General features: G+C 48.4%; 3 long non-coding RNA genes across 3 annotated transcripts in view; 1 reads left to right on the top strand and 2 right to left on the bottom strand.

The window, feature by feature from the left end:
• The first annotated feature begins 3,528 nt into the window (after positions 1–3,528).
• LOC145507470 (uncharacterized) lies at positions 3,529–25,420 on the top strand. The gene is made up of 3 exons (XR_014054889.1): positions 3,529–3,557; positions 5,425–5,572; positions 22,824–25,420. It is a non-coding gene; the product is annotated as an uncharacterized LOC145507470 (long non-coding RNA).
• Positions 10,461–12,967, bottom strand: LOC145507471 (uncharacterized). Its single transcript, XR_014054890.1, has 2 exons — positions 12,070–12,967; positions 10,461–11,681 (listed from the first exon to the last, which is right to left on the bottom strand). It is a non-coding gene; the product is annotated as an uncharacterized LOC145507471 (long non-coding RNA).
• Positions 17,550–27,043, bottom strand: part of LOC145507469 (uncharacterized) — a 40,480-nt gene continuing 30,986 nt past the window's right edge. Inside the window, exons 4-5 of the long non-coding RNA XR_014054887.1 lie at positions 18,329–18,438; positions 17,550–17,916 (exon numbers count right to left, since the gene is read on the bottom strand). This is a non-coding gene — a long non-coding RNA (uncharacterized LOC145507469). The remainder of the gene's footprint in view (positions 17,917–18,328; positions 18,439–27,043) is intronic.

The raw sequence follows: 27,043 nt of genomic DNA, 5'->3' as shown, positions 1-27,043 counted from the left end.
ATCCTCTCCCCTCCACCAAGCTTAACCCAGCCTAGAGACCCTGGATCCCTAGGCTGCTTCCATAGAGTCTGGCACACAGATCCCATGGGTCACACAGCAGCCATCCTGGTGACCCTGCAGAACTGGGAGAAGCCCAACACTCCCGGTGTGTGTCCCTCAACAGAGGTCCTCTAGAGTCCACCCTCCACATTCAGGCAGGAGCATATGTACCTGGGTAGGGTTCCAGGCAAGTAGAGAGGAAGGTGGGTGCCTTCAAAAGGTGCCAGGGGGACCATCACAGGAAGACAGACTATTCGGGATATAAGCTCCAACCTAATATCCCACCACACCTCTCAACATATTTGGGGGGCTGTTTGTTATGCAGACAGCCTATGCTAACTGAAATAGGTCATAAATGGAATTACTCATCCTCCTGAAAACCGCCTCCTCCTTCTGTGATCCATGTCTCCAAGGGGTACATCCACGCATCAAGCCCCCAAGCAGGCGTCTGGACGTCAATGTAGACTCTGCACTCTTCTCTCTGGGCTCTCTCCCGCCCTTCTCTACCCTGCTCCAAACTTGCCCTCTGGCCTCCAGGTGGGTTTAGCCAGTGGGAGGTGCCCTCCCCATCTGCAGTGGGACTTGGGGGAGGCAGAAGTGAGGGTGGGGTATTTGCTCCCCAGGCTCCCTCTTGGCCAGGTCAGGGGCAGGCTGGCCCCTGTGAGCCTCATTTCTTATCAGGCACCCTCTCCTGCAGCTGCCCTGCCAGTTCCAGGACCTTGCCCTCCCTCCACCTCCCACACGTGCCCAACCCGACTGTGGAGTCACCCCTGGCTGGCCTCCACTTATCCTTCCTGGACTTATAAGCACTCCCTTTATTACACACTCCTCCATAACCCACTTTGAGGGCACTATCAGTTTCCTGCCAGCACCCTGTATGAAACACCCCTCCACCAAAAAGTCACCAAGTCCTCTCAACTGTACCTCATGCTATGCCGTGCCAAGTTGCTTCAGTCGTGTCTGACTCTTTGTGACCCTTTGGACTGTAGCCTGCCAGGCTCCTCTGTCCATGGGATTCTCCAGGCAAGAATACTGTAGTGGGTTGCCATGCCCTCCTCTAGGGGATCTTCCTGACCCAGGGATGGAACCCGTGTCTCTTACATCTCCTGCATTGACAGGTGGGTGTTTTTTTTTTTTTTTTTACCACTAGTGCCACCTGAGAAGCCCCAGCTGTAACTCATAAGTAATTCCAAATTATCTTCTCCTGCCCTTCCTCAGCTTGTCATCTAAATACCCTGATATCTCTGAACTGGTCTCTCCATTCCACTCTGGTTCCCCAAACTCTCCCTTCACAAGCAGCCGCAATGCAGCCTTAAAATGCAAATCTCCAAAGAAACAGTCTTAATATTAAAAACATTTTATGGAGAAAGCAGTACTGGCTTATTGTGCAAAATGTCAGAGAAGTATACAGTGAAAAGTAACAGTCCCCCTCCTCCTCTGCTCCCAGAACACCCCTTCTTCCTGAGTCACCATGGGTGATGGTGCCTTGTGGGTCCTGTCTCACATTTTCCATTTCTATGTGCATATATAAATGTACATCCTTTGTACTCATGCAAATAGCATCATATCATGCATATGAGCCTGCAAGTACCATTTTTCACTTATAATTCATCTTGGAAAATTTCACACGTCCACACATGCAGATTTAACTCATTTATTTGTTTGTTTGGCTGCACCAGGTCTTAGTTGCAACACCTGGGATCTTCAATCTTTGTTGTCTTCATTGTGGCATCTGTTTTTTGTTTTTGTTTTTTTTTAGTTGCAGCATGCAGAATCTCATAGTTACAGCATGTGGTATCTAGTTCCCTGATCAGGGATGGAACCCAGGCCCCTTGCATTGGGAGCATGGAGTCTTAGCCACTGGACCACCAGGGGAGACCCCACCTGTTTCTTTTTGATGACTGGTATTTTGTGAGATGAATCTCATTCTCTCATCCATTGCCCAGTCAATGGGCGCTTAGTTGTTTCACGTCTCTGGTGGCTACCAATAGTGCCAGGCATATCTGCACCTGTGGATGGGCACATCCGCAGGGCTGACTTGCTAGATCAAAGGGTGAGTGCATCTAACAAGTAGATGGATGTGTCACACCATCCCTCCACAACACTGTTCCAATCTCCACGTCCACCAACAGGGTGTCTACTCCCTCACATCTTTGTCAGAACTGAGTTTTAAGAAGAAAATCTAATGGTGAATTTTGTGCTTAAAACCTCTCACCTTGGGACTTCCCTGGAGGTTCAATGATTAAGACTTCATGTTCCCAATTCAAAGGTCATGGGTTGGATCCCCAGTCAAGGAACTATGCTGCAAGGCATGACCAAAAGGAAAAACAAAACAAACAAACAAAAAATATATATATGTGTGTGTGTGTGTGTGTGTGTGTGTGTGTGTGTACACATTATGTATATTTCAAAACCTTCACCTTCAAGGAGGTGGAGCATGATTCCCCTACCTCATAATGTGGGTTGTGCAGAATGACCTCCTGCTAAAGAGGACAGTATGGAAAGGAGGAAAAAGAGTAACTTCACAGTTATAGCGCAGAAATCTGACAAACACTGCCTCAGCCAGGGGGTCAAGGTCAACAACAATGGTGTTAAGTCCTGCTGGCAGCAAGTACTCTTACTACATCATGAAAGCAGCCCTTTATCTCTGGGCTTTTCCTCTCCCAAACTCACAACCCCAGTCTAATCACGAGAAAAGCATTAGACTGATTACAGTTGAGGGGCAGTCTACAAAATACCTGATCAGGTCTCCTCAAAACTGCCAAGATCATCAACAACAAGGAAAGACTGAGAAACTGTCACAGCCAAGAGGAGTCTAAGAAGATATGCAACTAAAGGTAATGTGGGATCCTGGAACAGCAAAAGGGTATTGGGTAAAAAATAAGGAAATCTGAATCAAGTGTGGACTTGACTTAATAACGTACTTAATAATTAGTTGTAACTGAATACTATACTAAGGTAAGATGTTAGAAATAGGGGAAGTTGGGTGTATGGGAACTCTCTATGCTACTTTCAGCAATTTTTCTGGAAGTTTAAAACTGTTCTAAATTATAACATTTAAAAAAACAAGCTTCATGTGGACACCCAGTGACCTCTGTGATTAGGCCCTTGCCTCCTGAGTGTCTCTCCTCTCTCCTCCAGGAACTTTCTACCCCCATGATATTTACAAATTGAATTTTTTGGAAAGCACTGCTTTTCAATTCTTCAGGCTGTTGCAAACCATGTTTCTCTCCCTGGTTTGTCTTCTCCCCTCCCTTCCTGAGGAGTACTTCCTACTCAAGGTCAAAATCCAAGATAGACAAGACTCCCTCTGCAGAGCCTGCCTCCTCTCTCCTGACCCCCAGCCCAAACTCCGGGACCTCCAGTGATTTCCTGGAAAGTTTCCCCAAGCTTCCAACTGGATACAAGGCTTGTACTCCCTTCCTGCTACTGCTGCAGCAAATTACCACAAACTGAGAAGCATAAAACCACAGAAATATATTCCCCTTCAGTGCAGAGGCTGGAAGTCCAGCATCAAGGTAGGACTACACTCCCTCTGGGGGCTCTAAGGGGCTTCCTTCTTTTCCTCGTCTAGTGGCCACAGCTTCTTCGGCTTGTGGCCACATCACTTCCATCTTCAAATCACCTTCTTTTCTGTGTGTGTCTCTCTTTGTCTCACTCGTTCAAGGACACATCATTGGATTCAGGGACCACGTGAGTAATCCAGGACAATCTCCTTATCCCCCAATCCTTAACTTCAGTGTCTGCAAAGACCCTCTCTCAAATAAGGCAAAACTTGCAGGTCTTGGGGGTTGGGACAAGGTTGTATCTTTGGGGGCTACCATTCATCCCACTGCTTCTCTGGTGGCTCAGATGGTAAAGAATCTGCCTGCAATGCTGGAGACCCTGAGCTGGGAAGATTCCCTGGAGAAGGGCAAGGCAACCTACTCCAGTATTCTTGCCTGGAGAATTCCATGGACAGAGGAGCCTGGTGGGCTACAGTCTATGGGGTCACAAAGAGTCGAACATGACTGAGCAACTAACACACACATTCAGCCCACTGGGCGTCCCAGGTGGATCTAGTGGTTAAGAACCTGCCTGCCAAAGCAGGAGGCACAGGTTTGATCCCTGTGTCAGGAAGATCACCTGGAGAAGGAAATGGCAACCCACTCCAGTATTCTTGCCTGGGAAATCCCACGGACAGAGGAGACTGGTGGGCTACAGTCCACGGGGTCACAAAAGTCAAACATGACTTAGGGTTAAACAACAATTCAGCCCTCTATAGGGCCCTGTGTCACCAGTTCCACAGGCCCCCTCCTGGCTCACAGGTTCCTCATGTTCATGGGTTCATCCTTGCTCCTCCTTGAGCCTTTGGAAGGATGAGGCTTGAGAACTGGCCTCAGGGGTCATGCTGCCCACAAGAGCAGTCTGTGGGCACAGCAAGGACTCAGCCATGCTGTCTGGAATGTAAATGTGCCTGTTGCAGGTGGGGTTGTCTAGGAGCAGACCCCCAGGTGGGGCCTGATGTGGAGGATATTTACTAGGGATTAACACCTGGGGGAGGGAGAGGGTGGGAACAGGACTAGATCGAAAAGCTAAAGGGTAATGCTGGTCCAAGAGAACTTCAGCCGCCCCTGGAGCAGACATGACTCATTTAATTACCCAAGATAGGCTGAAATATCTGGATCTTTACATCCTAGCCATGATCAATCACCAGTTTGCCCTTCTGTGAAATGGGGGAAATGACAGCTCCTACTTCCTAGGTTGGAAAGAAGAAATGAAAGGCCCTGGGTTCACAGCTGCCATCTACAACAACCCCTGAGGGCAGCTGTTTATATAGGGGGAAGCCAAGGTTCAGAGAGGATGAGCAACTTCCAAGGCCACACAGCAAGTAAGCGCAGAGCCAGGACTCAAACCCAGGTGTGTCTGATGCCAGAGCCTGAACCCAAGAACACTGGTCCAGCTGAACCCACCCACAGTGCCTCCCTTCACACCCAGCTCTTCCTCTGCCGCCTCTCTGTGGCCTGTGCCCTGTTGCTCTTCCTCCCAGCCATTTCCCATATGCCTTCCCTCCTCCAAACCACAGAGAGGCTTCCACCACCTTGTCTCCCACCCCTCCCTACTCTCAAGGCCAGGGCTCCAGCCTCCCAGGAGACCCCCACAGTTCTCGGAGCACCACTCTGACTTGCTCGGCCTCCAGGCCTTTGCTCCTGCTCCTCCCATGCCTGGAATGCCCTCCTCTTATCTTGCCTCTAAACTGGTGCTCAGCAGCCCAGATGTCCCCACTCACATACTTTTCTCTCCTTCATGGCATGCTTTTGATTGGCACTCTCCTCCCAGAGGAGTTTATATCTCAATCACCACTCAGTTGCTTTGGGTCTGATATGAATCCGTTTCTCCCAACAGACTTAAAACTTCGAGGAGGGCAGAGAACTGCTGTTAGCTCGGACACAGCCAGCTGCGTGACCCTGGCCACCTCCTTCTTTCTGAACCTCAATTTGCCTGTCTATAAAAAGGATCTAAAGGCCCCAGCACATCGCCAGGCATGAAACAGGTGCTGAGCAAATGCTGACTCTGAGTCCTTAGCCTCTGGGCAACCTTGCATCTCCCCTGCAGGGCCTGTAAACTCTCCATGCTCAGCTGTCCCCTTTGCTTTCAGTTGCATGTTTTCTGCCCACAGCTTCTAGCCCTCAGTTCTGTTCTGTTAACTGGGCGGTCACACAATTGCACACTGCAGGTTGCTGAGAGGATGATGTGAAGACGAGGCAGTGCTTTCTAGGGTCTGGCCCAGCAGAGGTTTGAGGGGAGTTCTGCTTCCTTCTTTTTATCCTTCCAACTGGGAGCCAGGTGGGCCCCGATGGCTCGGCCTCCCACGTGGCATCAGCCGCAGGCAGCCCTCCTGGGGCAGCAGCTGCTGTTCCCCGGGGAGCAATCGCCAGCTTTTGGCAGGGGCGGGAGGCAGCCCCAGTGTGATGATGCAGATCTGCTCCTTGAGTGCAGAGGCAGGCGAGGCTGCTGCCGCTGTCGACCATCTGCCCTCTCCTGCCACCCCCAGACCTCCCCCACTTCCTCCTCCAACAGTCCCATCAACAGCTCGTGTCCTAAGTCCCTGGGTTCAGCCTCCTCCAGATTCCCTTTGAGGGGAAAGAGCAGAGCTCACCTCCAGGCTCTGGGACCTTGGCAGGTCCTGCCAGTGTCTGGAGATTGAGAGTGGCCAGGACCAGCTTTGACACCCCAAGAACTTGGAAAGCAAATCCTCCCCTACCCAAGCACGGTGTGATGGTTAAGAGTGTTGATTCTGAAGACAGCCCTAGCCACTGTTGGCTGTTTCTTTGGGCAAGTTATTTGTGCCTCTGTGACCTCATCTGTAAAATGGGATCATAGTTCCTATCATACAGGACTATTGTGCAGACTAAACTAGATGTACACGTATGGCTTTTAGGGCAGCAGAGCCCCTAGGAAGAACTCGATAAGGATGAGCTATTATTATTTATCTGTGCCCTGTTAGTGGGCAGGGCAGGGACTTTCCCCTCAAAGTTGGGAAACTGAGGCCTAGGAAGGGGCCACAGCTTCCTAAGATCACACAGCATCACTTCAGTCCTGGCTTCCTCATTCTCTAGACCAGCACCTCAAACACCACACCAGCTCTCTACCTCTCAGCCCTCTGGGTCTCAAAACACATCCTGTGAGCTGAGTGCTCCACAGAAATGAGGAGCAGAGTGAGGGTGCTTTACATTAAGATTACTGATGGCAGATGTTCAGAGGATTTGAACACTGGTCCAGGGTCACAGCTGGCACATGGCAGCCAGGTCTTGAGCCCCTTTCCCCCAAACTGTCTTGCAGACAAAGCTTTTCCAGGATATGGACTCCACCAACTAGGTACCCACTTTTCCTGAGACTTAGAAAGAAACTCAAAGCTTAGGTACCCATTTCCCAGCCAAAAACCCCCTTCTCCCACCATTATTCCTGCCCAGGGCCTCTGGGCCCTGCCCCACCCCTTGCAATCACCAGCCCACTCTGTCACCCACCTTAGAGCAAAGGAAGAATCTTGGTAGCCCCCAGCATGCTGCTGCTACTGATGATTACAGAGGGCACGAGTATCATGTGAGATACAAGTTTATATTTTTTTTCCTGGTATTTTTCCCCTCTCTTTTCTCTTTCAAGCAAGGGCTCCATTAACCTGGCTCAGGAAAGGCTTATAATGGGGCTCTTCTCTTCCTGGTTTGGATTTCAAAAGCTCATTAGGGAAATTATGTTTGTGAGGGGCCCTCTGAGGGAAGCTTGGGGAGAGGGGAAGGAAGGAATTTCCCCCAGAGGGAAAAGACAGCAGCCCTCACTGGGGGAAGATGCAGGCCCTGAAATAACAGGATCTCATGTAGGACAGGGCACATGGTTTTGGCTCCTCCAAAGATGGGAGAACCCACGGGGTCCAGGTTTGAGTGAAGCCGCAGAGCCACAGACCTGCCAGCACCAGGGGCTGGGGACAGTACCACTGGGCAGTGACTGGTGGGAACCAATCCGTCCTTTAGCCTAAGCCACAAGGCCCTTCTTCCCACCCCCTGGGGCAGGTTAGGCTTTCCTGGAAAAAACCAGAAGGTGTTACACACCTGGGCATGTGAGCTTGATCCCTACTTCCACTCAGTGGTCACCAAGCCGTTTTACGTCACCTCCCCACACTCGGTGACCTGAAGGGGCTGTGCTCTTATCTTCCCCCTGAGAGAAAGCAAGCAACCTGCCTGATGCCCACTTCCCTAGTCAGTACCCCTGTCCGGTCACGTGGAAGGATGCTGGCATCTCACAGGCCCACATGGGTCCCCACAGTGACAACACAGGCCCCTGAAAGGTCCACCCTCTATTTCTCTCCCCAGCTCAGAGGTGTTTCCTCAGGCGACAACCACATCCCTGTCTGAGGCCCTCCACTCTCCACAGGGCACCCCTCCCTGCATGCCATACCCGCCATTCCGGCAGGGGCTCCCCGCCCCGATTCCTGCCTGTGCCAGGAACCCTTCCCGTTTGGGGGGCTTCTGAGGGGCTCCTTCTAGTCCTTTCAGCCAGTGACCCCAGCCTGTTCTCCCTGCCCCACGGTTCTTCCGTGGTTCTTTGCACCCAAGAGTGAGACCATCCCCAGGCCGCCGCCTCCCCCGCCCCGCGGGGGCAGCAGATGTAATTAACACGCTAAAGCGGACGCCAAACAGCCTGCAGGGGGCGCGGGGTGACCCGCCACGGCCCGCGCAGGAGCCCTGAACCTCCCCTTCAGCCCCTGCCCGGTTATCAGCCGAGTTTCATCCCCGCCTGGCGGAAAGTCTCTTAAATAATTTATTCGGACGTTATCAGAAACCCACTCCTGGCGCAGTGGGAAGCGCGCGAGCGAAGGAAGCCGCGGCCGGAATGACAAGCAGGGCAGGCAGGCTCCTGGCTGAGAGCGCTGCGTGCACCTGACCGTGAGGAGGGGCCGGCCCAGAGTGCCGGGGGAGGGGGAGAGCGGGGCCTCCGAACCCCTGCCTGTCTTTAAAGAGGCTCGCGTGTAACAAGGTCAGAGACACACCTGCCCTGTTCCTTTCCTGAAATAAAGAGACCCCACAGGCCCGAGCACAGTGGGTCGTGGTACCTGCAGGGTCCGTCCCTCCCCCGCCCCCCAGTCTCTGCTTTCTAGGCACTCTCAGCTGTGCCCCCAAGACCACCTCAAAGCCAACACAAAAGACCTGCTTGGTCTCCCTCCCTCCCCTCCCTTCTTTCTTCATCAATGCCAGGCCTGAGTGTGAACACTCACGGTACCGCGGTAAACAAGACAAGGCCCTGTTCTCATGGGCTTTGACAATGGGAGTGAACAACGAACAGGTAAATTCCTTAAATGAAATAATTTATTGAGAAACATAAACAGGGTGATGGGGTAGAGGGATCCCTGGTAGGGAGGCCACCTCGGGTGTCAGGCCTGCCAGGACGGGGTGTTGAGCCGATGCTGAAAGATAATGGGAAGATTTGAGGAGGGGAGTTTCAGACAAAGGAAACAGCAGGTGCTAGTAGACAGACAGAAGACATCAGAGAGCTAGCCCAGGCTGTATTACTCAGGGCCTTGCAGGCCAGGTGAGGAGTCTGATTTCTGTTCTAAGTGTGATGGGAAATCAGTGGAGGATTTAAAGTAAAGGAGTGATACTCTGCCCCTCCTGGCATGTCTGGTGAATGAAAGAATGAATGAATGAGAGAATCAGTGATTGTGGGTGTGAATGAGTCTAGTCATACAGATACAGCATTATTATTATCACCCCCACGATAAACACCAATGAGAACAAATTCACACACCCGCTTGATTGTTTTCACAGAATAATAGTATTCTTGGGACAGGAGACGTGGTGTTACAGAGACAACTGGGAGAATGTAAGGACCAGGATCCATCTGTCAGAAGACTGCCTAGGGCAATGAGGTAGTGACCTTAGACAGACCGGACAGGCGAGTCTGGCCCCTCCCCTTTGCCCCTACATGGGGTAGACCTTCACTCTTCACTGGGGTGCAGGACAAGGCTGCTACACGTGGGCTCGTCTCAAGGTGCCAGCTCGGTGTTAGTGTCTCATGGCCAAGTGTGTTCCTGAGGGACAGCTTGCTGCTTCCTCGTCCATCACCATCCTCTGCACTATATCATCCCCCAGACATCCCTGCAGATCACTTCTGTTCCCCTTCCAGGCCCTTGTCACTCAGGCCTTGAAGCTCTATTAGCAGTGAGAAGCTAGATGTCAGCTTGAGGGGAGGGCCCTCCTCTGTGAATACCACTGTCTTCTCCCCTCAGGGCTATGCCTGTCCAGTAGCCTGAGGAATTCATCTGTCCCTCTCCCCCTGTAGCCAAGTTGAGCAAGGAGCAGGGACCAGAGACCTGGGGCTCATGCCAGAGCCGGAGGGGAACCTGGATAGACAAGCGTGGAGTCCCAGGCACCCCGAGCCTAGAGCTAGAGCCAGGGCATCCATGTCCAGTTCTACATCTAGAGTGAATAGTCAAGGTCTGTGGCCAGCCTCCTGGCTCCTTACCCGAGTCTTTGGGCCTCTGTTTTCTCATCTGTAAAATGAGAACAGTGATTATGCCTTCTTCATAGAATTGAGATAATAATTAATAATAACAAATAAATAATAGCATTTCTTTGTTATTATTATAATAGCTAACCCTTTAAAAACATTATGGCTAGGCACTGTTCTAAGTGCAATTAAAACAATCGTTACAAAGTGCATAGCGCGGAGCTTGGTACTCAGTAGGTGCTTAATAAGTGGTGAGTGAATGCATATTCTTAGTTTTCAAGGACAAATCACTCACTCACAGACAAACATGCATGGGGGCCTGTGTGCGCCAGGCCTTGGCTAGGGGTCATGGACCCCTGCCTTTCCCTCCCATCCAGATGGCCGAATACTATTGCAGGCTGTCAGATGTGAGATATAAAAAGTGAATTCTGAGACTGTGGTAATTAATACATGTCTTTATTGTTTTACCCTGTCTTCTCCACAGTGATTCATTCTCCATAGACAACTGACCAAGTTGTCTGAGGGTGGCTTTGGGTGGTGCAAAAGGGAGGGAGGGTCTCATTTGCTCCAAATAAGGCTCACTGACAGCCCAGCACACACTCTGATCAAATATTTAGGTCCTCAAGAGCACTGCCTGCAATATTAATGCGGTGAACTCGAGGCAGTGGATACAGCCATGCTGAGGCTGGGGCTTCAATAATGAACAAGACCCTTGTTCAGAGAAACGTAAGCTGTTCTGGCTGTGAATAGGACAAAGACACCACAGGAAAATATCTGAAATGAGCTTCCCTCACTCAACACACACCCAGAACCAGTCCAGTTGCAGACGTCAACATGGCGTTTGGTAACAAGCATCCGGAGACTTTTCTTTAAAAGTTTGTACAACATTACCCGTGGGTTTTCCTTTCTTGTCACCCACATGAAGGAGATAATAAAAAATCTGGGGAAAGCTTTATGTTTAAGAATATTCATCTATTGTTTATAATAGTAAAAATTGAGAAGTATCCAAAATTCTAAGGGATATTCAAAATTCTAATTCTAAGGGATTAGTTAGAGAAATAAGAACATGCTCTCTGGCAAGAATATTCTGTAACCAATTAAAAATTATGTTTACAAGTAGTTTTAATGACACAGGGGCGTAATCATTATATAGTTAAGTGAAAAGAGCAGGATAAAATTACCATGTCCAGTACTAACAAAATCGTTACAAACATTGTCTGGCCTTGGGAAAATTTCTTCACCCCTCTGGGCCTCTGTTTCCTCATCTGAAAATTAGGTACGATACCCTCCACAGGCTTGTGAAAAAAGAAGAAACTGATATTTAGAAATGGTCTGTGACAGTGTCTGGAGTAGACAAGAAATTCAGGATTCTTGCTATAAAAACTTGAATAAAAGGGACTAGAAGACACTATCTCCAAACCCATTAATATGACAAGCTGTGTTCAAGTGGTAAAACCATGAGTAATTTTAATTTTCTTCTTTCTTTTCTGCTTTCCATAATTTTTATAACATGGTAGATTACTTAAGACAGTTAAAACATTTCTAATGACTTACGTTACTCATTCAGCAAATATTTATTGAGTGCTTCCAATGTGCCAAGTGCTGTTCTAGGCTCTGAGATCCACGGATGAATAAGACAGAAATCCCTGCCTCTGTCTTGCCTAAGCAGGGGAACAATGAGCAATAGACACAATTCATAAGCAAATTAGGGAGCTGGTGGAGGAAACAAGTGAGGAAAGAAGAGCAGGTGAAGGAGACTGGGTGTGCTGCACTGGGGAGGCGGGTTGCAGTATTGAAGAGGGCAGAGGGTGTTCTCGGCAGAGGGAACAGCCAGGGTGGGAGGGTACCCGGAGGGCACTGGAACAGACAGGAGGCCAGTATGGCAGCAGAGTGAGCAGGGGGGGACCGGCGGGTGGGGTGGGGGGAACCAGAGAGGGAACAAGGCCAAGTGAGGTGGGGCCCGAGGACCATAGTAAGGACTTTGGGTTTTGCTGGAGTGATCTGGAAGCCACGCAACATTCTGAGCCTGGGGTGGGGGTGTGATCTGACCTGGATTTGATCAGGCTCATTCTCCACCCTGGTGCTGGAGAAGACTCTTGAGAGTTCCTTGGACTTGAAAAGAGATCAAACCAGTCAATCCTTAAAGGAAATCACCCTTGAATGTTCACTGGAAGGACTGATGCTGAAGCTCCAATACTTTGGCCACCTGATGCAAAGAACCAAGTCATTGGAAAAGATTCTGATGCTGGGGAAGATTGAAGGCAAAAGGACAAGGTGGAGGCAGAGGATAAGATGGCTAGGTAGCATCACCGATTCAATGGACATGAATTTGAGCAAACTCCGGGAGACAGTGGAGGACAGAGGAGCCTGGCATGCTGCAGTCCATGGGGTCGCAAAGAGCTGGACACAACTTAGCAACTGAACAGCAACAATTCTCAACCCTGAGCTGAGAAGAGACTGCAGGGAACAAGGCAGAATCAGGAAAAGCAATGACCAGCTGCTGTGACTGTCCAGGCCTAAATCGGGGATGCTCAGCCCAGGGTGAGAATGTGGAAGATGCTGGAATCTGATGGAAGAGCCCACAAGATCTGACAGACTGGATGTGGGTGGGAGAGACAGGGAGTCTTCCAGGATGATGTCAAGATTTCTGGCCTGGAAGGGAAAGCTGTCCCTGCAGGTGAATTAGGAGATGAGGAAGGATTTGAGTATATTTAAAAATAAAACCAAGCACAGGGAGAAGCATTTGATGTGCAAGGCTCCCAGGGTGAAAGGAGCCGGGGGAGGAGTGGACCTCATGTGCGTGGATCTCGGGGCAGGTGGCCGGGGCCTGGTGAATAATGGAGGAGGCCAAGCCTTTGATGAAGAGAGGCTCCTGGAAGCTGGGGTGGGAAACAGCTCTGCGTGGAACACTCAGGAACTCCCAGGGGACTCCGGCCCCCCCCAGGGTGGGCCTCCTCTGTTAGGGCGGGAGTGATGCTGTGAATATTCTAGAAGCCTGGAGTCTCTCTGACACAACTCACCACAGTTCTCCTGCCAGCCCATCCCTGGGCAGTGGGGATGGGGTTGGGTGGGGTGGGGGTGGGGTGGGAGGAGATGGGAGGGGCTGCTGACAGAAGCGGAGCTCTTCAGTGGTCAGGGTGGAAGGAAGTGAGCCTTCTCTACTGTTGCTGCCCCCACCATTTTCCCTCCCTGAAGGCCCACCCAGGCTTCTTGGAGACACTGGCCAGATAAAGGCCTCTCTTGCCCATGACTAGGGGGCCAAGTGAGGCCCAGGAGAGTCTCCTGGAGAGTCCAGGAGAACTCTGAGCTCCAGGGATGAGGCCTGATTCCACCTTTTGTTAGTAACTTGTGGCTTAACCTGTACCCTCCTGATCCCATCCCTCACCATCCACCAGCGCTCCACACCCTACTTACTTGTCTGTCTATTGGCATGTGCAAGACCCATCTAATTGTCCTCCTTCCCCCATCCACCACCCCCACCAGACAGAGCAGATCTGAGTACTGACTTGGCCACCTCCTAGGCTTGTGGCTGGGACATGCTCCCTGCCCTCTCTGGGTCTCGGTTTCGACTTCTATAAAATGAGGATATTAATCCCTGTCTACTTAGAGGTGGTTGTGGGGGCATCACATAACACGTTATGAAACACCCAGTGTACATCCGGGGACAGCTGGCAATTGTGGGGGGCATTCCCCTCCCCCTATCCTCCCAGGGTAAAATAGAAGAGCCAGCCCTCTCTGCGGCACCCCAGACCCCCTGTCCTGGTCCTTCCCTCAACAGGGAGGCCCCTGCACCATTCTGCTCCTCACTAACCTGCCACAGCAAGGATGGAAGGAGACAGCAGGGTGCAGAGGAGCCGGCAGCTGTTGCTTCTCCTTCTCGAACATTCCATCCTGGAGCACACAAATGCTGCCCTCTGGAAAGGGGCAGGAAGGGAGCAATAAAGGATTAGGATCAAGGAACTAATGGTAGAATTTTAGGCAGCAGTTCACAGGTGAGGAGAAAATATTCACCAAATTGTATTCTTGGGAAGGAAAGGGCCTTTGTCAACTGTAACGTGCTGTACAAATGCAAGCATTGCTATGATTGCTGTAAATTGTTTGTCTGATCCTCAGAATAATACAGTGAATTGGGAGAGGCTATTGCATTCATTTTAAAGAGAAGGAAACCAAGGCTCAGAACCAGCAGTGGGCACCTGGCACTGGTCTTTCCAGGGCACCCTGCCCACCTCCACCCGTGTGTCTCCTGACATCTCCTTGGTGGAGCCCCACTGGCTGATGCACTTAGCCTCAGGCCAGGGCCAGGATCCAGCAGCCCACCACTGCCGCGGGCCTTCTATGCAGCCCTAACCCTGCCTGCATGGAATGAAGATTGCACCTTACGAATGTCACTCGTCACCAGGCAGTGGCTCCCCTTGGACTGCCTCCTGCCTGAGTTCATGAAAAGCAATTTCCTGTGTGTCAAGTGGCACAGGAGATACGAGGAAGGCCCCTCCCTGTGCCACTTTGGGTGTCTCGCTGAGACAGTAGGCTGCTGAGCAAGCCTTTGATTAAAGCTGGAAGAAAGGATGCCCACAGGCCCAGCTGAGCCGGTCCAAAGGGGCCCAGAACCTCATTCCAGTCACACTTGCCTGCAGGCCATCTTCCCCCGATGCTTCAGCTCTAACTGCTGAGCCCAGAGCAAATCCAACATCTCCCAGCCCTCCCTCCATGGACCACATTGCTGTGCCCAGCTCAAACGCGGATGGACTGGCCTGGCCACAAAGGTCTCAAGTGCTAAGTAAGGATTTGGGGCTGAATGAGGCAGAATAAGACAAGGGTGGGGTGGAGTCTATGCAGTCTTGCTGAAGATCTGGGTAGGTTTAGGAAGCGTTTAGGGAAATTATCTAATGGTGGGTGAGTGATGGGTGACACAGGAAAGCAGGAAATGTCGATTTTGAGATAGCCATCAAGGAGGCCAAACTTGGGCCTTCTCAGATCTCTGCTTTGATGGTCTCTGTGTGAGAAATAGAAACTTTTCAGACATCCTTCCTTCTAGCTATTCACCTGTCTATCCATCCACCTAACCATCCACTCCTCCATCCATCCATCTATCCACCCATCCATCCAATACATACAGAGTCCATCCTCTGTGTTTGGTATGGAACTCGGTGAACCTAGGCTTAGAGGGCATCTCAGATAGGCCCCAGGGTCGGAGGGAGGTCCATCATACTGGACAATAACCATGATGTTAACTGTCATCCTCAAAGTATTAACTTGGTGCCATGCTAAGTGTCAGACACATATTCTCAGCGTGGCCTCCCCACAACCACTGCATGGAGTAGATCTCGTTAACCCATTTATAAATGAGGGCACTGAGGCTGAGAGAGATTAGTGCCTCATCCAAATTCCTATCATCCATAGATGTTGGGGTTAGGACTCACATCTAAGCGCACATGATCCCAAAGCCTGTGCTCCCAGCTTATTCTAATGCCTAACGTGTGATGGGGCTTTGGAGAATAGTTGTGGGTATGGGCTTGTGAGCAGACCATGTGTCGAGTGCCCCCTCTGCCAGACTATTCTCTTGTTCAGTCCCAAGAGCAGGGCCACAGAGTAGGTAGTGGAAGCTCCTGTGGGAACCAAGCCAGGTCTTGAGAAAGACTCTGGGCATATCATAATATGAAGTGGTTCTTCAAGCAGCTGGATTTAGTGTTTCCCAGGTTGGAGGAAGGCAGACACTGCGCATTAAAAATGACTGTGAGGAGTGTAAATTATCAGGCATGGCTGCTTAGGTTTATGCACTTTGTCTGTAATTCTTGCTCTGTTCCGGTGTGATCTGAAATGAAATACGGGCAAACTGTGCCCATTACCGTGGGTGGGCCTGGCGTCTTCCGGCTTATTTATCCCTTCTAATCCACTTGGCAATTTACGGGCCCGCCAAAGAGCTGCCAACCTCAACACCTCCTGAATTTTTTCAGCCGAGGATCATCCCTCCTTCCTGCCTGCCATGGGACAGAAAACGGAGGGAGCCAGGAGCTCACACCAGTGACACAAGGAGGCAGGGCAGAGCAGTGCATAGCAAACTCTGACACAAGTTCTCTGCGGTCCGTTCCCTCTGTGTCTAAGAACAAGGGGTCTGGAGATTAACTTGCTGAGTGACCTTTGGCACCTCTGAGCCTCTCGGAGCCTCCATTCCCTGTCTTTGAGATTGGACTTGATAACACACATGCCAGCTCTAGCTCACTGGTAGGGCCACCTGGCACAGAGTGCAGATGCTGACTCAAAGGTGCCCCAGGGGTTCCCTGATGGCCCAGTTGGGAAGAATATGCCTGCCAATGGAGGATACATGGGTTTGATCCCTGATCCAAGAAGATCCCACATTCCAGAAGCCACTGCAATGAGAAGCCTACACACTGCAACTAGAGATTAGCCCTCGCTCTCCACAACTAGAGAAAAGCCCGAGCGGCAATGAAGACCCAGCAGAATCTAAAATAAATAAATAAACTTATATTTTAGAAAAGGTGCCCCTGGTTCACAGGGAAAGATGCCTGTCTGATCAGTAACGTCTACTATGGTCATTTGATTGGTGATGCTACACATGACATGTATTTACAGTTCCTAATAGATGCCTCTAAGGGCCTTCCCTTTCTGGCACTAGGGCTTCTATTGTGCTCCTCTGTTTAATGGAGGTGGTAATACCCATCTATTTGTAAGCTGAAGGGTTAGGCCAGGAGAATCAAAGTTTTCCTCTGTGCTCCTGTAGCGTTTTGTACAGGCTAGTAAGTGAGTAAGTAAGTATTAGTCGCTCAGTCGTGCCCGACTCTTTGCGACCCCATGGACTGCAGCCCGCCAGGCTCCTCTGTCCATGAGATTTTCCAGGCAAGGATACTGGAGTGGGTTGCCATTTCCTTCTCCAGGGGATCTTCCCAACCCAGGGGTCGAACCCGGGTCTCCTGCACTGCAGGCAGATTCTTTACCGACTGAGCTACAAGGGACGCTCTGTACAGGTTACTGTTGGCTGATACGTGTCACATGCTATACTGGGATATTTTGAGGGCTGGCATCTGATTTATCTCTGGGTCCCTGGCACCCAGCGTAGAGCTTGGTACAGAGCAGGCACCAGTGAGTGTCTGACAAAGGGATGGAGAGATGAGTGCATATGTGGAAAATGGATGAATGAACGCACAAATGCACAACCTCATAGAGTGTTAGTGAATATTAACCCCGTGCTGTTAGGGTCATGGGAATGGGGGAGGGAAATGGAATGTGAAAGAGAAGATGTCTAGAGTGTCCAGGGTGAGCAAGAAGAACAAGGACACAGCAGAGCAGGGAGGGGGTGTGCACAAGCCAGCACCCTGTCTGGGAGATAAGCAGGCCTGGGCTCCAGAAGAGGGCCAGAGAGGAGGTGGGCACTGCCTCCCTCTGAGGGCACTGGGGCAGGACCCAGCCCCTGGTGTTTTCCATTTTGTTGAGCAAATGGGATTGCCCTTGTTGCTTTCTCTGATGATCACAAACGCATTCTCCTGGTAGAAACATTCACTCAGAACAGAGAGTAAACAGAAAAAATTTAAAAAATCACTCCAATACCACCACTGCAAAGTAACCACTGGTAAGATTTAGGTGATCCTTTTTCAGACATCTGTGCACCTAAATACATACGCACAGGCATTTATATTAAATATGAATACAAAGCTGCAAAATGAGACACTACATGCTGTGCCATAACCTAATTTTGTCACTCAGCAGCATGTTGGAACATACTCATCTGTGTCATCATTTTAAAGGTAAAGAAATTTCAGCTCAGAGATGTGAGGCCCTTGGCCCACATGTCTGCCCTTGTGGTTCTCTCTTCGCCTGGCTTGTTTCCTTCCTCTCCTTCCTCCCTTCCTTTGTTTCTTTCTTCTTAAAGGAATTGATTCACTGAAAGCACAGACACAAAGAATTATAAGTCTTGGCATAGAGTATGTAAATGGATGATATTTAAATGCTGTTTTTATTTGACTCTAAACCCAAAAAGCAGTCTGCATGGAACGTGCCGAGCTGCTGTGCTGATTATGTAGATCCTTGTCTTTTCTCTTCTTCTGAGAAGCCCAAAGCCTTAATTGAAAGAGCAACAGTGCATCGCTGTGGCTGGGGAGTTGGCATGTGTAGAGCAAGGAGGGGCTTGAAACGTGCTTGGTGGAGATGGGGGTTGGGGTGGGGCTCGTGTGTCACCACCGCTGGTAGGAAAGGAACATGTCCCAGCTGGCCTGCTGTCCCGGGGGTGAGGAGGAGACCTAGGGGGCAGAGTCACTTCAGCCAACTCACACTCCAGTGAGAAATAAATGCTTACTGTAGCGCAACACTGTGGTTGTCGAGGTCACTCGTTCTGTGGCCGTGGTTGACCAATACATCAGGGATACACTGCTGAGTTACTCCAGCCTCAGATCCCGGTTCCCTCATCTGAAAAATAGGAGTAGTGATGATCTCCCTACTGGGGCTGTTGTGTGTGTGAGATGGGCTCCTAGCTGCACAGATGGTAGTGAGCACTCGATTAGCATGAGCTGTTATTAAACGGGTGACCTTAGAGTGAGGCTTTTCAAATCACACAACCCCTTCATGGGCGGTGGAACCAACTTAGTGCGTCAATACTGGCCCTTTTCTTTTGGTAGAACAGAAAGTTCTCACAATACTCACCATTAGAAAGGGTAAATATTGTCCTGTAGGATTTGTTTTAAAGTGTGTGTATAAAACAGAGTTCTCCATGGGTCACAGTCAAAAGGACTGGAGAGCCTCTGCCTGAGCGAGGTCAGGCTGTTTTCTCCCCTGGAGGCTGGTCCGGGTTGATGGGGCAGGAGTGGGGGTCGGGGGATGCCAAGGACAGAAACATGGAGGCTGCCCCAGCCTGGCCCCATAACCTCTTCTACCTCAGCAGCTTGTGGGGTAGGGGGCATCCCCAGGCAGGATTGATGGGGACACATGCCCTCCAAGTTCTCAGCTGCCCTTTTCCTGGTCCTCCCAGAGCACTTAGGTATAGTCCAGAAGGAGCAGGATTTAGAGTAAGGCTGGGACACAGCCCAGCTCTGCCCATTGCTAACAGAGGAAACTAGGGAACATTTTCCCCTTCATGAAATGAGGCTGTGGGGTTCTTACCTCAAAGTTATTGGATAAGACAATTGTTACTATCCTCGTTTTTCAACAAATATTTATTGAGCTCCTCCCAAGTGGGGAGAGGGAGTCAAGTCCAGCACACAGTAAGCACTTAATAAATGGGAGCGACTATGATTATTATTGTATAATTTCCAGCGTTTTTCTTGTTTTCACATCAATCTTTCATTCAATTGCTTAGTCTACAAACAAGTATTGAGTGCAGCATACTGGGGCATAACAAGGATCCAGGTGTGACCCCCATCTCACTGCAGAGACTGGCTCCTGTTGACAGACCTACACTGCAGTGAGGGGTTAAGAGCTCTGAGTCTAGAACCTGATGGCTTGAGTCTGAATCCGGGCTCCTCTACTCACAGCTGAGTAACCTGGGGCTGTATACCCAGTCTGCCTCCTCCACAAAGTAGGGCCCATTAGGAACACTCATGAGGTTGTTGAGGAGCCAAGTAAGTATTCACGCAGACTGAGCACTCAAAATACTGTCTAGCCTACAGGAAGCACACAGCAAGGGTGTGTTGGCTGCTGCTGCTGCTCTCAAAGTTCAAGTGTGTGACCTGGAAGGGGACCCAGGAGACTCTTCTGGCCCAGGGAAGGCAACACACTTCATCTCAGTGCCAACTGCCTGGAATGCTGTTTTGAGAAGGATTCTGAGACCAAATCTGGGCTCAGTAAATAAGTAAATGAGCAGTTGGAGTTGTCGACATGGTCAAAGGAAGGAAGAATGGGTGTGCAAATTCACATATTTGCCACCCCTGATCCAGCCTGATCTTCTGATTTCACAGAAAGGGGGCTGAGCTCCAGAGAGGGGAAGGAACATGCCCTGAGTCTGAGCTGGCGTTTGAGCCAGGACTTTTGACTCAATCCGAGGCTCCTGGAGACTTCCTTCTGGCCAATGTGTTCCAGGAAGCTCTGTAACATGTCTCCTCCACACCTCCTCTGCTGAGGTTCAGTAGTTTGAACCGGGCTTAATTGGGCTTGGGAACATTTGAGGCAAAATATAGGCCTGTGGAGAGTGTTCGTTTGAATGGCACTTTTTGCAATGATGAATGTGCTTGTTTGGATTTGAATGAGACCGAATCAGCAGATACAGTATTGCGTTGGAAACTGAAGGGGTGGAGAACTCTTCTTTTTTCCCTTGAAAAAGCATGATTTTTTTTACATTGCAATTAAGCAGTCCTTTGGGCTGATTTTGCTTCTCTGCTGCTGACATTGAAAAATGCCAAACAAAGATAGCAGCCCAGCTCTCCTTGAGATGTGCCTCCAGGGATGGGGAGGCAGCCGCCAAGTCTCTCGGGAAAACTGAGTGAGGGATGATGACACCGTCTTGGGAAACGTGGCTTCCCATCCTGTAAGGAAAAGGCCCTGGGCATCCAGCGCAGCGGTCCCCAGGAAGGACCACCAGCCAGTGCTGCAAGTTGCCCATTCTTCCCTGAAACCCAGGAATGACCCTACTTGCTAAGGAACCCAAAGTCTGTGTATCTCAGTCCCTACATGGGGGCCAAAGGTTTTGAGGACTGGATGTGGCAGACAGGCCTTAAAAGGAGCTATCTCAGTCCTAGAGGGGCCATTGGCTTTTGAAGGTCACCTTGCAGCTGAACCCTCTCCCACATGTGGGAAAATCTCAAGATAGTGGAAATGAAGGGCCACGCCTTTCACTCTGGAAATCAAGGCAGAACAGATGGTCTCCTCTTTTCTCCCTAAAAGCTGGGTTGCGGACTTAGCTCAGAACTATGCTGGGACCTTGGAAGGAGGGACACAAGGCGGAGGAACCGTCAGGAATGTAGCAAGAAAGCAAACCATGGCGGTTAAGAGTGTGGAGTCTGAAAATTACCAGGTAGGTGGAATCCTGGCTCTTCCATTTACTGTTAATATTGGGCAACTTGCTTCACCTTTCTGTGCCTCAGTTTCCTCATCTGTAAAATGAGCAAGCACAGGTGAAGCATCTGACATGTGCCTGGACCTAGTGAGGGCTCAGGGAAGGCTAGCTGATGCTGCCGTTTGTGATGGTGGTGACGGCAGATTCTGGCTGATGGAGGCACATCTTCCATGAAATCCCCAGTAGTGCTGCAGGGACACCCCAAGCGCACAGATGCCAAAGCATGGTTGCAGCTGGGTCCTCGGTGGCCTGGCCCCCTAGGCTCAAATCAATATCCTTTCAACAAGCCTCTTTGCTGTTCAAGTTGCTTAAGTCTTTTTTTTGTTGTTGTCCTTAACCAACACCCTGAAGGGTACACGCCATAATTAATCCACAGAATGATTTTAGAGGAGGCTCCAGAATCTATTTGTGTGGTCAGGGTTGCTTCAGATTAAGAGTGTAATATATGTTATCTGTCTGATCCTGCACACGCCCCCGGGAGGGACAGAGCACCTTCTGTTTTCTACTTACTACATAAGTACTTGTAGATTCACAAATGAGATAAGGGATGTGAGGGCTCTTGATAAATGAGGAAGAATTCTACCATCAGTGGTTCATATTTCTGCAGAGTATGGCAGAATCTTCAACACACCTCACCTTGTTTCCTTGCACAAATCATCCCCAGCCCTCGAACCTTGGTCTACTCATCAGTAAAGTGGGAAGAACAGCCCCCAGAAAATCCTAAAAGAGAATATTGTCATGAACCACAATGCGAGTGTTGGATGTAGAGACAATGGCAGATGTCACTAAAGAAATTTCTGAGGGGGTGGGGAGGATAGGGAGAGGGGATTAAGAGGCACAAACTACTATGTATAAAAGCTACAAGGATATATTGTATAACACAGGAAACCTAGCCATTGTTTTATAATAACTATAAGTGGAGTATAATCTACAAGAATTTTGAATCACTACATTGTACACCCAAAACTAATGTAATATTATAAAACAAGTATACCTCAATAAAAAATTTGAGAACAAAAATATGTGATAATAGTATAAAAACTCTAACAGTGTATCACATCTTTTTGCTTGTTAAAAGCATTCTGAGAAGCCAATCCCAGAGACCAAAAATACCCCTTTAAAAAAAAAAAAAATCAGAGACTTAATACACTCTTATGCCTATGGTAAAATTGATTAGATTATGTAACAACTGCAAAGTATTAGATTAAACTGGAAGAAGACAAAAAAAGAAAAAAAAAGAATTTTCTGGTTCTTTCAGACCTCAGGGCAGGGGAAGAGCTCTGGGACTTGGGGGACAGGGAGTGGGCATGCGGGCAGGAGAGGCCTGTGCTGGGCAGAGGGCCCACTTGGTTCCCTCCAGGATGGGAGCATGGCCTTTGTATGGCTCTTGGCTTTAGGGATGTTCAAGCCACTTGCAATCAGTTCCCAGGACTGCATGTTCCCAGAGGCTCAGCAACGTTCAGGCTATCCTAGCCACCCAAGCTCCGCTGGATTTGTGTGTGTGTGTGTGGAGAGAAGGGTGGATAGAGATTGGGGAGTTGGGTCAGGGAGCTTCTACTAGCTTAACAAATCATAGCGGTTAAAAGAAATGTTTTTGAAGTTAAAAGTGTCCAGCTTAGAATCCCAGTAACACAACCCTCTAGCTGTGTGACCTTAAACAAGTTAATTCACCTCTCTGAGCTGTAATTTCCCAATCTAGCGCTCACAGAGTTTGGGGGAAGAGTAAGTATTTAGCACTGAGTCTTAATAAACAGTAGTTAATTACTATTACATTGTTGCTGAGTATTCTTGTTTTCTTTGACCCCAGGTCTCTACCAGCACCAGACGGGCAGAAGATGCATCAGAGCAAGAGTTTAGCTACCAACAGATCTTGGCCTGCTCAAGGCTCCCAGGCGAGGCCTTCTTGGAGTTCACCAGTATTTGGAACAAATCACAGCCTGCCTCTGGTGTCCAAGAATGTATCTGGTGCACAGACCAAGCTCCCCAAATGAGAGCTATAGGTATTATTTTGGGCACAGGACCTCATTCAGAAAGTGGATGAGTTTAATTACAGGAAAACTGTGAATAATGTCATCCTTTTCATTCCTGTAACTGTGACTCCCAGACACCTGTTCCATTCAAGAAAAAAATAGGTTTAATTTGAAAAATGCTTCTTCTGCAGTCCCTAATCACCGTCTTATTGAAGTTTGTGGTACAGAATGTCTTCCATTGAGGAAGTACATCAGAGCCATAGGGAAAGTCTAGGAGGGAAGATGGAGCCCATGATGTCGGAAGAGTTGTACCTCCTTTTACTTGGCTGGGATGGGCATTGTCCAGACTTAGGGGTAAGGTCAATGCAACTTGACCATACTCTTGACAGGATATTTTGCATCTCTCACAGTGACATCTATGGAAAGTTTAAAGTCCCATGAAAATGCTGATGTTAAACTGTTGAGTGAGAAAAACAGACGATCCTGACTTTCTAAAATCTGACAAAATTTCTCACATAAAAATAGACTGGAACTTCATTTCTATATACTTCCCTTATGGCTCAGACGGTGAAGTGTCTGCCTACAATGCGGGAGACCCGGGTTCGATCCCTGGGTCAGGAAGATCCCCTGGAGAAGGAATGGCAACCCACTCCAGTACTCTTGCCTGGAAAATCCCATGGACAGAGGAGCCTGGTGGGCTACAGTCCACAGGGTCGCAAAGAGTCGGGCACAACTGAGCAACTTCACTTATTTACTTACACTTACTTCACTTCTATACAAGCTGGAGTATCAAGGAAAACTTACCCTCCCACCCAAGACAGCTAAAACACAGGACAAAATACACGAAACAATGGATTTCAGACATTGACCAACAGGCAGCGCAGGACAGTCACCCTGAGTAGTGAGCCTTTGATTGTCCCAGCTTCCTGTCTGGAGAAGTTTCTTGCTTTGCGTTCCTAGGAAGAGGAACCTGGGTGGTGCGTAGTCCTGGGAGCTAAAGAAACAGAGTGAAAGCCTATGGAGCCAAGACAGCAAAGGTTCGCAGGGCAGTAACAGAGGAGAGGGAGCTGCCCAGAAAGAAAGCTCCACGGATCTGCCTCACTCATGCCTTCAGCTGAGAACTGATCAGGCCATGTGTGTGAGGGAACTATGTGAGGCTGGGGAAGAGCCACCCAAAACGGAGCAGGGGACACAACATCCAGAGCTCACACAACATAGTGAATTGTTTGTATTCTTACTAGCCGTAGGTGCAAAATTCGTAGCAAAATTTTATCAGATGGAATCCAAGTGTACATAGAAAGGACAGCATATCATGACTAAGTGGAGCTTATCCTGAGAATGTGAGATTAGCTTCATGTTTGAAAACCAATCAATGTGATTCACCACATTAACAGACTAAAATAGAAAAACATATGATCATTTTAATAAAAGAAAAGAAGTTGTGACAAAAAAGTCTAATCTTCATTCATGATAAAATTGTTCTCAGCAAACTAAGGATAGAAGGGAATTTTCTCAACCTGATAAAAGGCATCTACAAAAGACCAAATGCTTCCTAGGAGAAAGCTGAATGCCTCCTAAGATCGGAAACAATGCAAAGCTGTCCTATCACTTCTGCACAACATTATGCTGGAGGCGCTAGCCAGGGTAATAAGGCAAGAAAAAGCAGTAAAACACTTTCAGATTGAAAAGGAAGAAGTAAAGCATGTTTATTCACAGACGACATGATTACTTATGTAGAAAATTTTATACCTCCTACCAAAAAGTTACCAGAAATATTAATAATAAGGGAGTTTAACAAGATTGTAGGATATAAGACCAATATACAAGAATCAATTGTATTTCTGTATGTTAGAGATAAGCAGGCTTTCCGGGTGGTTAGTGGAAAAGAACCCACCTGCCATTGCAGGAGACACAGGAAATTCAGATTCGATCCCTGGGTAGGGAAGATCCCATGAAGGAGGGAATGGTAACCCACACCAGTATTCTTGCCTGGAGAATCCCATGGACAGAGGAACCTAACAGTCTACAGTCCACGGGATTGCAAAGAGTCAGACAAGACTGAAACACTTAGCATGCACACACACACATTTTAGAAATAAACTCTTGAAATTGATATTTTAAAAGTAATATCATATTATAGCATCAAAAATATAAAATACTTAAGGATAAACATGTTAAAAGACCTAAACATTGAAAATTACAAAACATTGCTCAGAAAAATGAATACCTAAATAAAGTGAGAAATAGACAATGTTAATCAATGTCAATTCTTCCCAAATTGATCTATAGATTCAACACAATCTCAAAACCCAGCAGGCTTTTTTTTTGGCAAGAGTGTGGAAATTAACAAGCTGAGTCCAAAAGTTATATGTAAATATGAAAGACCTGAAATAGCCAGAACAACTTTGAAAAATAAGAATAAAATTGGAGAACATATGCTACCTGGTTTCAAGACTTATATGGCTACGGTAATCAAGATGGTTTGGTGTTGGTATAAAAATAGGCAAATAAATAAACAAGACAGACTAGAAAGTCCAGAAAAAGACCCATACATACATGTACTGTGTACTCAGTCGTGTCCAACTCTTTGGAATCCGTGGCCCACCAGGCTCCTCTGTCCATGGAATTTTCTAGGCAAGAATACTAAAGCAGTTCACTATTTCCTACTCCAGGGGATCTTCCCGACCCAGGAGTTGAACCCACGTCTCTTGTGTCTCCTGCATTGGCAGGCAGATTCTTTACCACTGTAACGCCTGAGAGGCCCATATGTATATGGTCACTTGATTTTCACAAGAGAAAATTATGCTCTTTCCCACAAATGGTGCTGGAACAATTATATGATCAAAATGACCAAAAAATAAGTTTGGCTCTTGTCTCAGATCATATAAAAAATTAACAAAAAAAATATAGCCCTAAATATGAGAACTAAAACTATAAAATTCTAGAAGCAAACATAGAAAATCTTCTTGCCCTTGGGTTTCACAAAGACTTCTTAACTACAACACAAAAACTACAAATTACAGAGGAAATAAATCAATAAATTGTACTTCATCAAAATGATAAAGTTTTGTTTTTCAAAAGGATATGTAAAAAAATGAAAAAGCAAACTACAGACTAGGAGAAAATGTTTGCAGGCATATATCTGACACAGTGATGATCAATACACAACTTTTCAAATATACTAAATTGTATATTTTAAAAGCGTGAACTTTATGGTATAGGAATTATACCCCCTCAAAACTGTAAACAAAGCCAACATATATCCAACAAAGAGCTTGTATCTAGAATATATAAAGAGCTCTTAGAACTCAGTAAGATGACAAAAACTTAATTTTAAAAATTGGCGAAAAGCTTGCACAGAGACTTCACTGAAGAAGATATAAGAAGGGCAAATGAGTACACACAAGGATGCTTAGGGCTCCCCAGGTGGTGCTAGTGCAGGAGACATGAGAGATGCGGGTTCAATCCCTGGGTCAGGAAGACCCCGTGGAGGAAGGCACGGCAACCCACTCCAATATTCTTGCCTGGAGAATGTCATGGACAGAGGAGCCTGGCTGGCTACAGTCCATGGGGTGCACAGAGTCGGACATGACTGAAGCAACTTAGCACTCATGCAAGGATGCTTAAGATCATTAAGATCATTCAGTCACTCAGTCACATCTGACTCTTTGAGACCCCATGGACTGCAGCACGTCAGGCTTTCCTGTCCATCACCAACTCCTGGAGCTTGCTCAAACTCATGTCCATTGAGTCAGTGATGCCATCAACCATCTCATCCTCTGTCTTCCCCTTCTCCTCCCTCCTTCAATCATTCCCAGCATCAGGGTCTTTTCAAATGAGTCAGTTCTTCGCATCAGGTGGCCAAAGTATTGGAGTTTCAAGTTAGAAGACATCACGCCTACTAGGAGTTCCATTATGTCAGCTCCTAGGCAATACAGTCAATTTGACTCGCCACCTGCTGGTGATTAGAAGGCTGTCTGCCCCCTTTCTCCATCTAAGACTTTCATCGTGGCACTCCAAATACTCACCTGCGTGTTCAGAGTTACTTAATCTTGTT

The sequence above is a fragment of the Giraffa tippelskirchi genome, chromosome 5 (assembly GCF_054371585.1).
Source record: "Giraffa tippelskirchi isolate mGirTip1 chromosome 5, T2T-mGirTip1v1.2.pri, whole genome shotgun sequence".
In the NCBI taxonomy this organism is placed as follows: domain Eukaryota; kingdom Metazoa; phylum Chordata; class Mammalia; order Artiodactyla; family Giraffidae; genus Giraffa; species Giraffa tippelskirchi.
This window is presented reverse-complemented; position numbering and strand designations above follow the sequence as displayed.